The sequence below is a fragment of the Lissotriton helveticus genome, chromosome 5_1 (genome assembly GCF_964261635.1).
Source record: "Lissotriton helveticus chromosome 5_1, aLisHel1.1, whole genome shotgun sequence".
In the NCBI taxonomy this organism is placed as follows: Eukaryota; Metazoa; Chordata; class Amphibia; order Caudata; family Salamandridae; genus Lissotriton; species Lissotriton helveticus.
Window position 1 is genome coordinate 983541064 of NC_136065.1, and position 15072 is coordinate 983556135.

A 15072-nucleotide genomic window follows, 5' to 3' on the forward strand; every position below is an offset into this window, starting at 1 on the left:
CACTACATGACCCGAATCAGGGCCCATTACCATCACCAAAAATTCTCCATTACCCTGAATGCGATCCGAATTTGTTGGTAAGTTCTTCAATGAACAAGTTACTGAGGACATGTTACAGGAATCTCTTTTAGATTACTTACTTGGTCACAAGATGCTGCATTTTAAGCTATTTTTTTGCTTTTAAAGCACAAAATGGATCGTTTGCCTTGATTTCCGCTCAAGGGACTGTGGCCGAGACTCGAACCTGGGTTCTCTCGGTCCGAGGTCGAGCGCCCTAGCCGTTAGGCCACCTCGTCTCTGATATAAAAACGGCATGCGGCAGGGATCTTGTGGTTTTCAAAACCAAGTGCGCGGCCTAGTCTCCGCATCCGTGTCCCATGTAATCCCCAATAGTATCAAATGAGTAACATTGTATCAGGTCTTTAGACATTTCGGCTACCACGAAGGCACACTGGTATAAGCTCACGACGGTAAACCTGCCTCACATACACCGATTTTAGGGTCATTTGGCAATATGGCCGACTTCGCTGCTCGGGCCAGGCCTGACTCAGGGCCCTCACTTACGAACATGGGCTGGCAGCACGTGTTGGCATCAAACCAAGAGACAGTAGATAATGATTAAATGCCCATTCCGATATCGCAGGCAAGCTTGTTTCGCTGCAGACTTGGAGGGGACGACGGGGAATTCGGTAAACGTCAATGTAAACTGGCCAGAGGCAATAACTGCTAAAACCCGGTGCACGGAGCCCGACAAGCAATTACGCCATAGATGAAATAAATGTGCTTTAAGGCCGGGTTTAGTGTGTTATTATCCAGCCTGCCTTACGGGGGGAAAGATCAATTTACCAACACCGTGCGTCAGTTTAGATGCCCGTAAATTACATGGTTTCTAAACCGCACCCGTTCAAGCTTTTCCCCTCAAGATGTGGCGTATCAAGCAGGTTTCGTGCCTTCTGTAAATCTGCCGGTATCAGTAAATACGCCCTCAGCTGGTATATTGTTCTAAACGTATCCGGCAGCCGGTTCAATCACATCTACTAACTATAGGAATCTCTACACTCTGTACCACACCCGATGTGTGAGCCCTGCGCAAACAAGTGTTTCGGGGGGGTTTGATAAATACAGCGATGGCGGTACAAGCTGGTACATCGATGAAGGCCAAGTCGTTCGTGAGGGCATCTCACGCAGTTCATATGGTGCAAGGACATCGCCTGATGGTGAAATATGGCAAATCTATTGCAACCTAGTCCACCACATCACCGCGTTATATCCGCCGCCATTCGATGCTGAACAACAGCCGTTCCCACCCTTTGTGCCGCCAGGTCCCCGGGCTATGTGGTGAGGCTCTTTCCCGCGCACACTATCGACTGGGCCAGGTGGCCATTTCCCCCTCATGGCCCAGTCGGGGAATATAAGACCGTATACACTCCCTACCCCACGAAAACCCAGGCTCGGCAGGTCGCGCTCTACAACACGCGCAAACTAAGCCGCGCCTCGTGACCCTTTCGACTTTCAGCCGTTCGGATAACGCCCGTAAGCACTCCCTTCCCCACACGGCCCCGAAATCCTAAAGGCAATCGCGCCAATATCGCGGCTACAGCTCACCCCCCCTACAACACTATAGCCGCGCCTCGTGACCCTTTTGACTTCCTGCCCTTCGGAGAATGCCCGTAAGCACTCCCTTCCCCGCACGACCCCGAAATCCTAAAGGCAATCGCGCCGATATCGCGGCTAGAGCTCACCCCCCCCCGTGGTCACCAACCACTGCACTGGGGCCCCGTGTAACCTGGTCATGCCCAGGGACGGGGCCGGGGGGGGGGGTGTGAGAAGCAGCACATACCTTGAACCGACGAGGTCTCGACGATGAACAGCACTTGAGCCGCGGGTGGACAGGGATGGCGAGAGGCCGAGCCCTGTCCACTGCGGTATAAATAGGGGGTTCGCCCCCTCCCACAGTTAAGCCCTCCCCTGGCCGGTGATTGGTGAACGCGGGGAGGGGCGCCCCATTGGTGACGGCTGGAGCTTGTCGGGTGGGACTAAAGCGCTGCCCCGCCCATGCTCCCCTGTGGGTCACGCGGTCAGCGGCATTCTCACATGAGCTGTCAGCTAACCGGAGCAACACTGCATAAATCCGGGGCTTGTGCCATGATTAACACAGCAGAGACAAAATCTGCTCAGCACACTCTGGGCCCAGCGCACAAGTTTCAGAGGGTGAGACTGGCCCTTGCCACTGCAGACAACTAGCTTTTGTTAGCCGGCAGAGATGCAGTGCAAGTCCGACGTTGGGCCAACCCCGCCCTCCACAACCACTGCCCCTCAAGCTGTGGTCACCGCAGGAATGTCACATTTTATAATAGAAGTTGTGCATTTTTATATTGCGCCAACTTTAAATGGGCACGCATAGCAGACATCTAAAATAGCTGCCAAGGTTTCAGATTGCTTATGTGTGACATTTTCATAACTTCAGTGTACTTATGAGTGACATTAAAAGATTATGAGTGACACTATCTTACAAGCAAGATCAAGCAATATAGACAAGGGAAACGTATATAGATAATAGAAATTACACCTATTTGAGCAACAAGAAACTCTAAGATATTACAACTGCTGTAAGCAAGCCTTCAGAAATGCAAGGGCACAAACCTAGGCTGCTGCCTGGAGGCTGTGCGTCGCTGCAGCCTGGCCCCACTGGATCTCACCGATAAACTTCTCGAGCAATTCCCCTGTGGTGTTGACCTGCTGTACACCGATCCTACAGCATCGTGCCTCCAATCCACAACTGGGTGCCAAAGGCGGCTGCAATCGGGAGGGCACTAGTGAAGCTCAGGAAGGTGTCCAGGCACAAAAACCACTCTCTTCTGTCGAGCTGGCATGTCCTGAAAGTGCTGTGCTGCGTGGCTCCACTTGTTTGGGCAGCTAACTGCTAGCTAACTTTACGATCTGTTTCTGCAGCCCAGTGCACAACGCCTGCCCCAATTATGATGTCGGCCTGCCGTGTGGTGCCCGAACGCAACAGAAATGTAAGATGTTGCTGTGCATTCTCGAGAGGTCAGGCACAGGACAGCACTAAAGAAAAACACATCTAGTACCTGGGGAAGAAAGGTCCAAGCCTGGAGCATGCTGCATGGCAGCAGTGACAGTGCACAGAGGCTGTGCATGGAGGAATGGGCAGGTAGAGAAGCTGCCCCCAACCAGAGAGTCCGGCACTGGCCGGGGATGGCATGGTGAAAGCACCAGCACTTTCAGAGACCGGGAGGAAGTAACAACGCCACTCATTGAAAACAAACGAATGCTTTAGAGGCCAGCACAGCCGCGCGTGACGTCATCAACATGCGCCGCGCTGTGTCCTTCCGGGCTGCAGGCTATTGCCTGACTTCCTCCACCGTAACTCTTTCCGCGAACGGAGATAGAGTGAGACACTAAAAACAAGCATTGGAACGTCAGAAAGTAAAGCGGCGCCGGCTGAAATATTAAACATGGCGCCCGTATTGTTGCCAATGCTACATGTTTAGCATGCGCCCTGGGGCGGGACGGCAACGAGGAGCAAGCTGCAACACTGACTAATGAAATAAAAGGAACAAAGGGGCGTACCCGCTAATTTAAAGCATGCCGTGCTTGTAAAAAATATATAAATAACACAAATGTTGCAGGGGAAATAAAGCTGCAGAAAGGGGTGGGGCACATTCTCATCACCAGGTGCCCAGTGCATTTGCCTTTAAAGCATGCTGCCTGTACACAGAGCGTGCTGTAACAGCAGAAGCTTTCACAAAAGGGACAAGCCCAATCCTCCATAAAATAAAAACCCAAACCCAAACTAACATCCTACTAAAAAGAAGCCCAAATGTCGGTTGAAAGCGTAAATTGCTTACAAGCCTAAAAAATATATCCACGAAGGGGAAGAGGGAGGCATGGCAAAAAAAGTACCCCCAATAAAACTGTGGAATTAGGAGGAGGTGGGAGGGAGGAAAACTATATTTAAAAGTAGTCAGCTATGATGCCAAAACTACTCACAGGCAAACAGAATCAGAGCAGGAAACAAAGAAATAAAGTAGTCCCCCAGAAAACAGACAAAGAACTGTAGTGTGATGAGTCAGTACTTAGACTTAGTACTGCTGCATGGGAGGAACGGAAGATAGAAAGGAGGGACAAAGAGGCAGGACTGACCACTGGCAAGCAAGGATGTTTTAAGGAAATTGAAACAAACAAATCAAAAGCTGGCGGATGGCTTTAACCAAACATAAGAAATTACAATAGGTCTCAAATGCTCAACCTAAAAAGAACTATTGATGGACAGAATGCAGAAAAATGTCATTCATTCACTGTAGTACAGAGTTCTGGGCCTAAATCTATTGTTTTTTGCTCTTTGCTCCCCATGCTATTCCAGTTTGAACCCAGCCATATGCAAATCAGTCTTGATCCTGTGCCCAATGGGAATAGTCCAGCCCAAACTGCCAGGCCAGGTTTCCTTGGGCTGGAAACAAGCATCCTAATACCGGTTCTGGGGTTTCACCCCTCATCAGCCAGGATAGCTTGAACCCAGTGCCTTGGAGAGCACGGGACCCAAACCTGGGCAGTCCAGTCCCACTTGGGGTAGAAAATGCAAAAAGAACAATTAACAGACTGCAGAACAATGTCATACTTTTACATTCACCCCAGTATAGATCTGGGCTTAAATCCATCATTTTTTTGCTCCCTTTGGCATTCCAGTTTGGATCCAGCCATATGCAAATCAATCTTGACCCTGCGCCCAGTGGGAAAAGTCCAGTCTGAACTGCTAGATACTTGTGACTGGGGATAAATGTTTGCATTGTTTGCATTCTTCAACATTCCGTCCATCAATTGTTCTTGATGACAATGTAGTTCGTAAACTGTTCCGATTGAATTGGTTGCGGAATTCTTTTTGACCAAATCGGGTTGTGCAAGTCCGACCGACCAATGCTTCCCAACATCGTTCGGCCGGACTTCAATGGAGTCTGTGTTCCGAACGAGAACACAGGCTCCCATTGAAAAAGGGGTTGTTGGGGAAAACCGTGAAGCCTGTGGAGAGCACCCCATGGTGCTTGCCACACTGTACATGGTTGTAAAGAGGGGTCCCTTGGGTACCCCTCCACGGGTGTAGAGGGGCTTGAAATGGGCCCACAAAGACAGATTCCGACAGCTATTTTGTGTTGGGCAGACAGAATCGGAATAGCTGTCTGAATCGGTCATCGTAATCGCTAGCTCGGAAACCGTGACTATAGAGCTATATGATTCGGCTCCAAAAGACTCGGCCTGTCTGAATGCCTTTCGGAAACGTATGGTCTCCGGGCATCGTAATTGGTCATTGGGAAATGTGTACGATTCAGTTGGAAGCAAGGGTTCCAAATCAGATTCTGTGATACTAAATCCATTAGGAGCCTTGCTGAATGACATCGTAATCCGCCCCTTGGAGGAGACCAAGACAACTTAAAGCAAAGTATGCAGAAATGTCACTGAGTAGAGCATTATATGTAGATTTGCTAACTCCATAAGAAATATACATCAGTTGTAATATGTCAGACAAGTGAGAATGGGCAAAATAACAATGTCATCTTGTTTTGAGTTACAGAAATAGTTCCTCGTGGCAGTTGTAGTCATTTCAATCTCTATTTTCCATTGCTTGCTAAATAGTTAGTGTAACATACCTGTGGACAAAATGCTGTTGGGATTGGCCATATATTTACATATTAATATCATGGGTCCTGGAATGGCATTTCTAATGAAATACACTTACAGACACCATTACATGTGGCATGTAATGGAGATTGATCTATGTGATCGTATATGCAACAATACACATTAACACAGACAATCCAACATCTCTGATACTTTGAGCATTGCATGCTAGGAACCTACGTATACAACACAATGGCAAAAGCTGAATTGAGAGCAAAGAGTATATTGAGGTATTGTGACAGTTAGTGAGGTGCAACTTACCAGACCACTCACCCAGTTATGCCTGTCAAGCCTTCAAAATATAAGATCTGGAAAAGCATTTTGACAGGGGTACCTTGGATGCCAGGGAATGCACCTTCACCCTCAGCTAGTTCCACCTCGTTCTAATGTTCTTCTGTATGCACAGGGTGGTAACTACAGCATTCACTCTGTCTATTATTCTGGATCCGATGTCCCTATTCTGACAGATAGTAGTATGTTGGACTTGGGCTCCAAACAATTGTGCTCTACTCTTATGATTTCATCCACCATGACAGACATATCCATATCCTCAAATTAAAGTCAGTGACAATACAACCAAAAATATTCTAGGGGACGAAAAGAAACTGTGCTGCAAAAATGTGCGGAGAGTGGTAAAAGAGCTGAGGGAAAAAGGCATGCCTTCTCCTACCAATTTGTTGCATCAGAATTGCTGTGCTGCAGTTGAGTGGCAAAGGATCATGGTCTGAAATGGGGTGTGTTTAATAGTGCTATTTGCAGATGTATCCACTTGGCCAATGGATAGCAGGTGTTTTTGTATTAGTATGCATCCAATGGCCATTGTTACGGTGCTTTGCTGAGAGCATACCACAATGGACTACCGCCCTCAGGGGAACCGCCACAAGGGGAGTGGCAGCACAACTGTGTTTTCATAATCTGCTCGCTGGAAACTCATGGCCCTTACAACAATGAAGTAAGAATTGCCAGTATTCCAGTCCACTGAATTGCAGCCAGAACAAACTTTGTCGATGGGGCCAATTGCTCATAGGGTAGGCGGAAGACTGCCGACTTCAAGGTGTACTTGGGAAAGCCGCTGCTGCAGTATGGTGGTAAGACTGCCAAACTCGTAATCAGGCCCTTAGTCTGTTTTTTTTTAAGTCAAAACCATCCATCAGGACAAAGCTGCAGGCTGTAGCCAACGACGGCTTCAGGGGGTAGAATCCCCCCTGACAGAGGAGCCTCTTAACAGGATTTACTGCTGCGGAGAAGAATGTAGCGGAAGCTGCTGCAAAGTCAGGCTGGCCAGCGATGCACCTTAGGTGGATTGACGAGGAGGTAGGTCCCTGTCTCCTCTCAGCTTCAACTTTTTTGAGTCAAACGTCTTCTAAGTCATGAGTTTTGGAATTTGGGTACCTGGGCACTTTTATAGGACCACTTCACAAGATCCAAGACTGAATGGGCACCACTTGGAGGTTCAGGACTCTCCCAGGCTGGGTCCCAGTGTGGATTCAAGATGGAGGGAGCCTTTTCTGTCCCCAAGGCTCTGATCAGGAGGCCAGCCTTTGGAGCCACTGTGGTATTCATGGGTTCAAGAATTGGAACAGGGCTCAAGAAGCAGGGAAGGCCTCTGAGGGTTCAAGACAGGTTTCAGGCAGCAGAGCAGTTCAGATGCTGTAAAGCAGTCCTCTGAAGTGCACAGCAAGCCACAGAAGCATGACATCATCTTGAAGTCCTTCTGCAGGCCCAGAACATAAACTGAAGAGTGGGTCTGAGGTATTTTTATACCTGCTGCCTTCTTTGAAGTGGACTTTTTTAGAGGATTTCCTATGAAGTGCTTGGAATTTCCTGCCTGTCCAACCCTGGCTCCAGCATGGCTGTAGGTACAATGGGCCTTGTGTGAAGGCAGGGTACAGATTATTGACTTGTAAGTGGGGCTATGCCCACCTAAGGCCGCCATCCTGTCAGTTATTGTCCATCCAGGCACACTTAACCCCTCTATTGTATGGTGGTCTGGGAGGAATAAACAATGTCCAAATGCCGACCACACCCTGTCATGGGAAGCGTGAACAGCCTGCAGGCACAAACGAGTTAGGGTAGGAAATTCCAATTTTCTAAAAGTGGGAGTTTTAAAATTGTGACTTAAAATAACACTTTACCATTAAAGAAGATTTTATATTACAATTTCTCAGACACCAGACATGCATTTTCTACCTGCTCCCAATCAAAAGTTAGCACTTATTAAATGTAATAGGTGTAGTATTCCCATTTAGAATGTTTTCTAGTCTTGTTATGTTTCCTCTGTCTGCCTACATTCCATATGTGGCAGTTGGGCTGAGAGAGAGTCGCTTCTGTGGACTGTGGATGTCTAAGCTGTTATCTACAATAAACTTACCTTTTTATCCAAACAATCCTCATTGTGATTACTTCACAATTTTTGGCGACGAGATATGTTTATTTTATTTTATGGGTTTTTTTTGTTTCAAGGGGGGAAGGCGTGTAGTATTCCCATTTAGAATATTTTCTAGTCTTGTTATGTTTCCTCTGTCTGCCTACATTCCATATGTGGGAGTTGGGCTGAGAGAGAGTCGCTTCTGTGGACTGTGGATGTCTAAGCTGTTATCTACAATAAACTTACCTTTTTATCCAAACAATCCTTATTGTGATTACTTCAATAGGGAAACCCAATGTAATGCAATGGGAGCAGTAGGCCTCACAGTAGTAAAAAAAATAATTTGTGAGTAATTCACTACTAGAACATGTAGAACATAAACGTACATGTCCAATTTTTTAATTACAATGCACCCTGTCCTGGGCTCTCTAGGGCCCAGCTTAAATTTGACATTTTTGCAAGAAATGGGGAGTTTAAGAATTGGCAAGGGGGACACTTTGCCAAGTCAAATTGGTAGTTTACAATTGCATTCAGGCTGCAATGGCAGACTTGAGCCATGTTTTAAGGGGCTACTTAAGTAGGTGGCACAAGAAGTGCTGCAGCCCACTAGGATCATTTGATTTATAGGCCCTGGGTTTATGGTATACCACCTTACTGGGGCTTAATAAGTAAATGTAATATGCCAATTAGGAGTATAACAATTTTACGATGTTTAAGGGAGTGAGCACAAGGACTTTAGCACTGGTTAGCAGTAGTGAAGGCCATCAGAAATGAACTTTGAGAAACAGGAGGGTGAAGGCAAAATGTTTGGGGGAAGGCCACATTAAGGCTGACATATCTAACAAGCATGTAGACCACCAGTTTGGAAGGCAGGTTACTCTGACTTGTTTATGATGGAATACTCTTTCCCCAAACTAAATAAAGACCTAAGTCTTATTTTTCTCAGTAAAGTCAACAACTTTGCAACCCTTGCGCTGGTCCTCATAACCAGCCAACTCCTCCCACAAAAAAGGCTACCTCATTTTCTGTCAGTAGCTGAGCCTAGGAGAATAGCTTCACCCTGGTATACAAGCCCAATGTATGGCTATCCCCCTATCAGTATTTTCTGTCATTCAGACTTCCTGCCTCTGTTCTTTCCCAACCTTCACCTCACCAGTGGTCTCAACCCTCTTACCAGAAAGTAATATTAGCTAATTTCACCTTCTGATCCCATTTCAGTGAAATGCCCTCCCATTCAAGGTAAAGATTCTCCTTTTTGTGTGGGTATCTATCTTCAGCATTTCTCTTTCTTCTATCCACTCACTACCCTGTCTTGGTTGTCTGGGAACCCTACTGACTAGTGTAATGATTTATAATATGTAGATATGCATCATATTGTATGGGCTGCTTTTTTTTACTAACTTCATTCATCATCCTGCACTTTGTCACCCTCATGGTTTAAGAAACCAATCAACCACACATGTACTTTTCTACTATTGGTTTACTAGGTGCAGTGATTTCTTGTTGAAATACTTTGACTTCCCAATCAATACAATAATGGATACAATAAGAACAACAAGATCGCCAATTGCCTCCTGATTCATTAACTTTTTTTTAGAAAATTGCAAGCCATGTAACAGCAATAGCGCCCTAGAAAACATAATTGGTTTTTTGTCTGCACTGGAGCAAAAAAAATGTGCAAAGCCATTTTGCACTATTATGCTGTTTGTATATTATGCTATTGAGGCAATGTGTGCTGAGTCCATATTACAGAAAGGTTTTTGTACCAGACCAAAAATGGCAAAATTGATCAGGAATCATTGCTAAACATATATAACAGGTTTGATTGTTTGTAAACCAGATCATCTTTCTACTAAGGTCAACAGATTTTAATATAATGTCGTGGTACCAGCTGACCTCTAATATGGCTTACCTCACCATACCGCTACAGCAATGTGTTAAGGTGCAATTTCAATCTCACCTTGATATTTTGATGATTACTAACCAGCTTTTCATCTCCTCCCTAGTACTAAAGTTGCTACCACAACAATCATTGATGATTTGCATTGAATTTCTGTTGGTTGCAGTGTCTGAGTCCTGGTCTTTTTGATGAGTTGGTAGTATTGGACACCATAAAACATTTCATACTGTACCACAGATCAGCAGATTGTGATGTTTTGGGAACCCAGGGGGTTAGACATGGTCCCTATATCTCTGAATAGGATCTACTGACCTCTGGGGATCCTCAAGGAGTTGCTTATTTCTGTTCCTTATCAATGTTATTTACTTCCATAAATGTTCTTACTTAAATGAAGGAACCTGATGTTTTACAACTATTGGGAAGATTCTCAATTTATCTTGAGGATTATTATTTGTAATCCAAAAAAAACCCTGGACACCGCTTCCTTGCAGTGGCTAAGTGGATGTGCAAAAAACATTTTAAACTGAATGGTACAAATAATATGATGATGTTTGATGAAACCCCAATGGCTTGCCCTATGAGACTTGGGCTAAAGACCTAGAAACAGTGCCACCCCCACCACTTTACCACCTACCCTTGCTGAGAACATTTTCATTTTTTTAAAAAGCTTTTTTCATTTTCCTCCAAATTGGAATGCAATATTGGCTGTAGTTGTTTCATGACTTCATTTTGCTGATAGTGCCTATTTAGGAAAATGCAGGGACTCCAGAATGCGGTGGCTCATCTCCAATTTCTGCATCAAACATAGGAAAGAGGAAAGTGCCGCTCCAGTTTGTTTTAGTGCAGGGAGGTGCCCCTTCCTACACAAAAACAGTCCTGCATGCAGCACAGACACCCGGTGCCTGCATTGGTGTTAGGCAGCACATTGTGCTCCAGCACTGGGATAAAGGACAGAAATGCACCGTATTTCATTAATACAGTGCATTCCTGCCCTTTCACATAGGGCACCGCAGCAAGAAGACTTGTTGCGCGGCCCTGCGCCAATTGCCCATACATGAGGCCATAAAGGGCAAAACTATTACTCCCCCCTTTAAATAGTGAAGGCATTTATGAGCAGATGAATTTTCAGCAATTGTCAGATCCTCGTGTTTATTCAAGTGCCATCGCTGCAGCACTCAAAGGCCTGGTTCTCATACTAAAACTGCTTTTTTGCTGCCCAGAGCAAAGGAGTGACCGATTTCCCAACCCCAAACACAAAGGCTGGGGTGAATTGAAAATATCAGCTTGCGAAGATATCACGTCCTCATGACGTGGGAAGAACAATAATAACGTAAACGAGTTTATATTCTGCATTGAAAGCAAAATACAAAATAAGCTGAGCTTCCCTGCTGCGCCCGAAGAACTGTCAAGGCAGATATCTTCCTTTGTGTGTCTTATTGCGACAGGGGTAACAACAACCTACAATTTAGATGTGATTGCTACCTGCTCCTCAGCAGTGGGTTAGAAGTTCTTTTGCATGGGCGAAACCTTTGTTTGCAAAGAAGGACCATCCGTTATTTTGAATCTGATTGTTCGTAGATGTGCCTAATGAGGCCAGGTTACTATGAAGGGAACGATGACAGAATAAGAAACGCATCAACACCACGTATACCTTCAATCAACAGCTTGCCCTCTGCTTTTCTGAGCGGAAAAATCTGAATTAAACTGCGGTCCCCTTTATCGTTGAATCTGCAATTCATGCAGCAATGTATAATGCATTAGCATGCACGAGCGACGCCGGATCTACTCCTCTCTCGGTGTTTTTCTTGCATTGTCTTCGGAAAAAAACAGTGATTACCGATGTGAATGTAACAGGAAAATAGAGGCTTACCGTGCACGGACTCGGTTTACTTGTCTTGCTGGATACAGTTATTTTGTAGTGCCGTATGATAATTATTCAGTTTGTATGACTGAAGGCTCAGGGTGTTTCAGTTATAAAAATGGAGCACATTTCCTTTGTTTGGAATAGCATTATAAGCGCTCCCATATTATATTCTTATTACGTAACAGGTGTAACTAATCATGCGTGGACGTATAATAATGCAGTCCTCTGGAAACAGATTCATTTCCGCTGAATTGACCCCTGCCTGCACTTCATCCGAAATGGAGACATTATACAATGTGATGTGTTTCCATGAGCATATGTAATATATCATCATAATGTTCTCAGGAATTGCCACCTCGCGACAGTTTCTTAAAAGATACAGCTCAATTTTTCGTATTTCTACACCAGTACTTGTGAATCCAAACATGGCATTACATGTAAAAAAAAAACTTAAAAAATGTGCTCAAATATTATAGAACGCCTATAATTCATACGCGGGCGTGATTTTTAGCCATGCTGGCATCTTCTACATAATCAAGTGTTTTTTAAGAATAGCTTAATCCCTCTGAATTCTTGCAGTAAATAATACAAGCGATATGGCCAAGAGAAGAATGACAACTCTTTTGAAATATATGCATGTACATTTTTATCCATTAAGCAACTGATGCACTTGCATCTGTGAAAGCAAGGTTAATCAGAGATAGCTAACTGCATAGGTAGTGGAGGCACAATACCACTCGATTTGCCTAGGGGTTTACCTATATGTGTTCTTCATGTGCGTTACTTCAGACTGGCATTTGTAGTCACATTCCTTGCACAGAACCAACTGTGGGGTGCTTAGAACAGTTTCAGATTCAACCTGCAAAAGTGCCACGTCTCCATTGCTAGTTAAGCACACATCATTTGCACTTCCTAATAAGGCCCTAAATCCAGTGTATCAGAAAGATTACCCTGATCCGAGATTATAAAACTGGGTGTACTCGAGAACAGGACCATTGTTTCTGCTGCTTTGGCGTTTCAAGGGGTAGCTCCCCCACCTATCCGAGACTGGGAACATTGGTTTAAATGGTGAGATCGCAGCAAACACAAGATGATGGACGGTGCGCTCACCCCCAGTCATAGATCTGGGTTGAATCCATCATTATTCTTTAGCTCAATTCGCCACCTCAGTCCAGACCCAGCTATATGCAAATCAGTCTTCACCCTGTGCCTCATGGGATCAGTCCAGCCCGAACTGCCAAGCCAGTTCTTCCCTGCACTGGAAACAAACATCCTGGGACCGGTTTCTGGGTAACACCCTTCATCAGCCAGGCTAGCTTGAATCCAGTGGCAAAGTGAGCAAGGGACCCACATCTGGGCATACCCTGCCAACATAGGGCGAACAAAGTAAACACAAGGAGATGATGGACGGAGTGCTGAAACTTTTCAGACACTCACCCCCAGTCACAGATCTGGGTTGAATCCATCATCATTCTTTAGCTCACTTCGCCACCTCAGTCCAGACCCAGGTATATGCAAATCAGACTTCACCCTGTGCCTCATGAGAACAGTCCAGCCCGAACTGCCAAGCAGGTCTTGCCTGTGCTGGAAACAAACATCCTGGGATTGGTTTCTGGGTAACACCCTTCATCGGCCAGGCTAGCTTGAATCTTGTGGCAAAGTGAGCAAGGGACCCACGTCTGGGCATACGCTGCCAACATAGAGCGAACAAAGCAAACACAAGGAGAAGATGGTCGGAGAGGCATCATTTCGGGCTTGAGACCGTCCGACAAGGAGTTGGCAGTCCTGACAGCCCAATTATGTTTCGGCCACCGTGCAGGCAGTCGTAAACATCCCTTTTCCCATTGCGGCTTGTGCTGTGACCCGGAAAAGGGCAGCAGCACAAGCTGCCATAGGAAAAGAGATGTTTTCCAATATCCATGCACCATGTGTCATTCACCATGTTTGAGGGGGCACCACATGTGCGAACATCACGGAGGCCTACAGGGGATGCCCAAAGTCACTTGACAGTCACAACGCCATGAAAAGGCTATCAGAAACGGATATCTTAAATCCTAACCCCTCTGCCAGTTCCACCACAGCACCACCTCCATGTAGGGATCAGGCTCCGACCACTGCCCTGACGGGCTCCTTGAGACTGTCAGCGGTGGAGGTCTTTCTACCCACCCAAATCGCTCTGAATGGCGGCATCACAATCTGGCGGACGGACCAATACCCTGGCTTTCGAGCGGACCACCACCAACAGCCTGTTGGCGGGAGTCTGCCTGATGTACTAATAAGGCCCTTAGCGAGGGCTGAGAGGCCAAGGGAACAGGTGATATCTTAATATTATTTCCCCCTGACAGTGAACATATTGAGGTCCGCTCCCCTAGAGAACAACGAACAGTCCTGGCCAAAGATGACTCTTGAATTTGAGAGTGTAGTAAGATGGAAGCAGCTAATTCAATCAATCAATCAATCATAGCATTTGTATAGCGCACTACTCACCCGGAAGGGTCTCAAGGCGCTTGGGGGAGGGGGTCCGCTATTGCTCGAACAGCCAGGTCTTGAGTTGTTTCCTGAAGGCGAGATGGTCCTGGGGCAGCCGAAGGTGGATTGGGAGGGAGTTCCATGTCTTGGCCGCCAGGTAGGAGCAGGATCTGCCTCCGGCGTTGGCTCTTTGGATGCGTGGTACGGTGGCGAGGGCGAGGCTTGTAGAACGTAGATGATGGGTGGGCGTGTAGAAGGTCATGCGGTCGTTGAGGTATTTGGGGCCCAGGTCGTGGAGAGACTTGTGTGCGTGGGTGAGGAGCCTGAACGTGATCCTCTTGCTGACGGGGAGCCAGTGCAGGTCCCTCAGGTGGCCGGAGATGTGGCTGCGTCTGGGGATGTCCAGGATGAGTCGGGCGGAGGCGTTCTGGATGCGTTGGAGTCTTTTCTGTAGCTTGGCTGTGGTTCCGGCGTAGAGGGTGTTTCCGTAGTCCAGTCGGCTGGTGACGAGTGCCTGGGTGACCGTCTTCCTTGTTTCGGTCGGGATCCAACGGAAGATCTTGCGGAGCATGCGTAGGGTGTTGAAGCATGATGAGGAGACGGCGTTGACTTGTCTGGTCATCAAGAGGGAGGAGTCCAGGATGAAGCCCAGGTTGCGTGCGTGGTCTGTTGGTTTGGGTGCGCTGCCCAGGGCGGGGGGCCACCAGGAGTCGTCCCAGGCGGAAGGCGATGGTCCCAGGATGAGGACTTCCGTCTTGTCTGAGTTCAGTTTCAGGC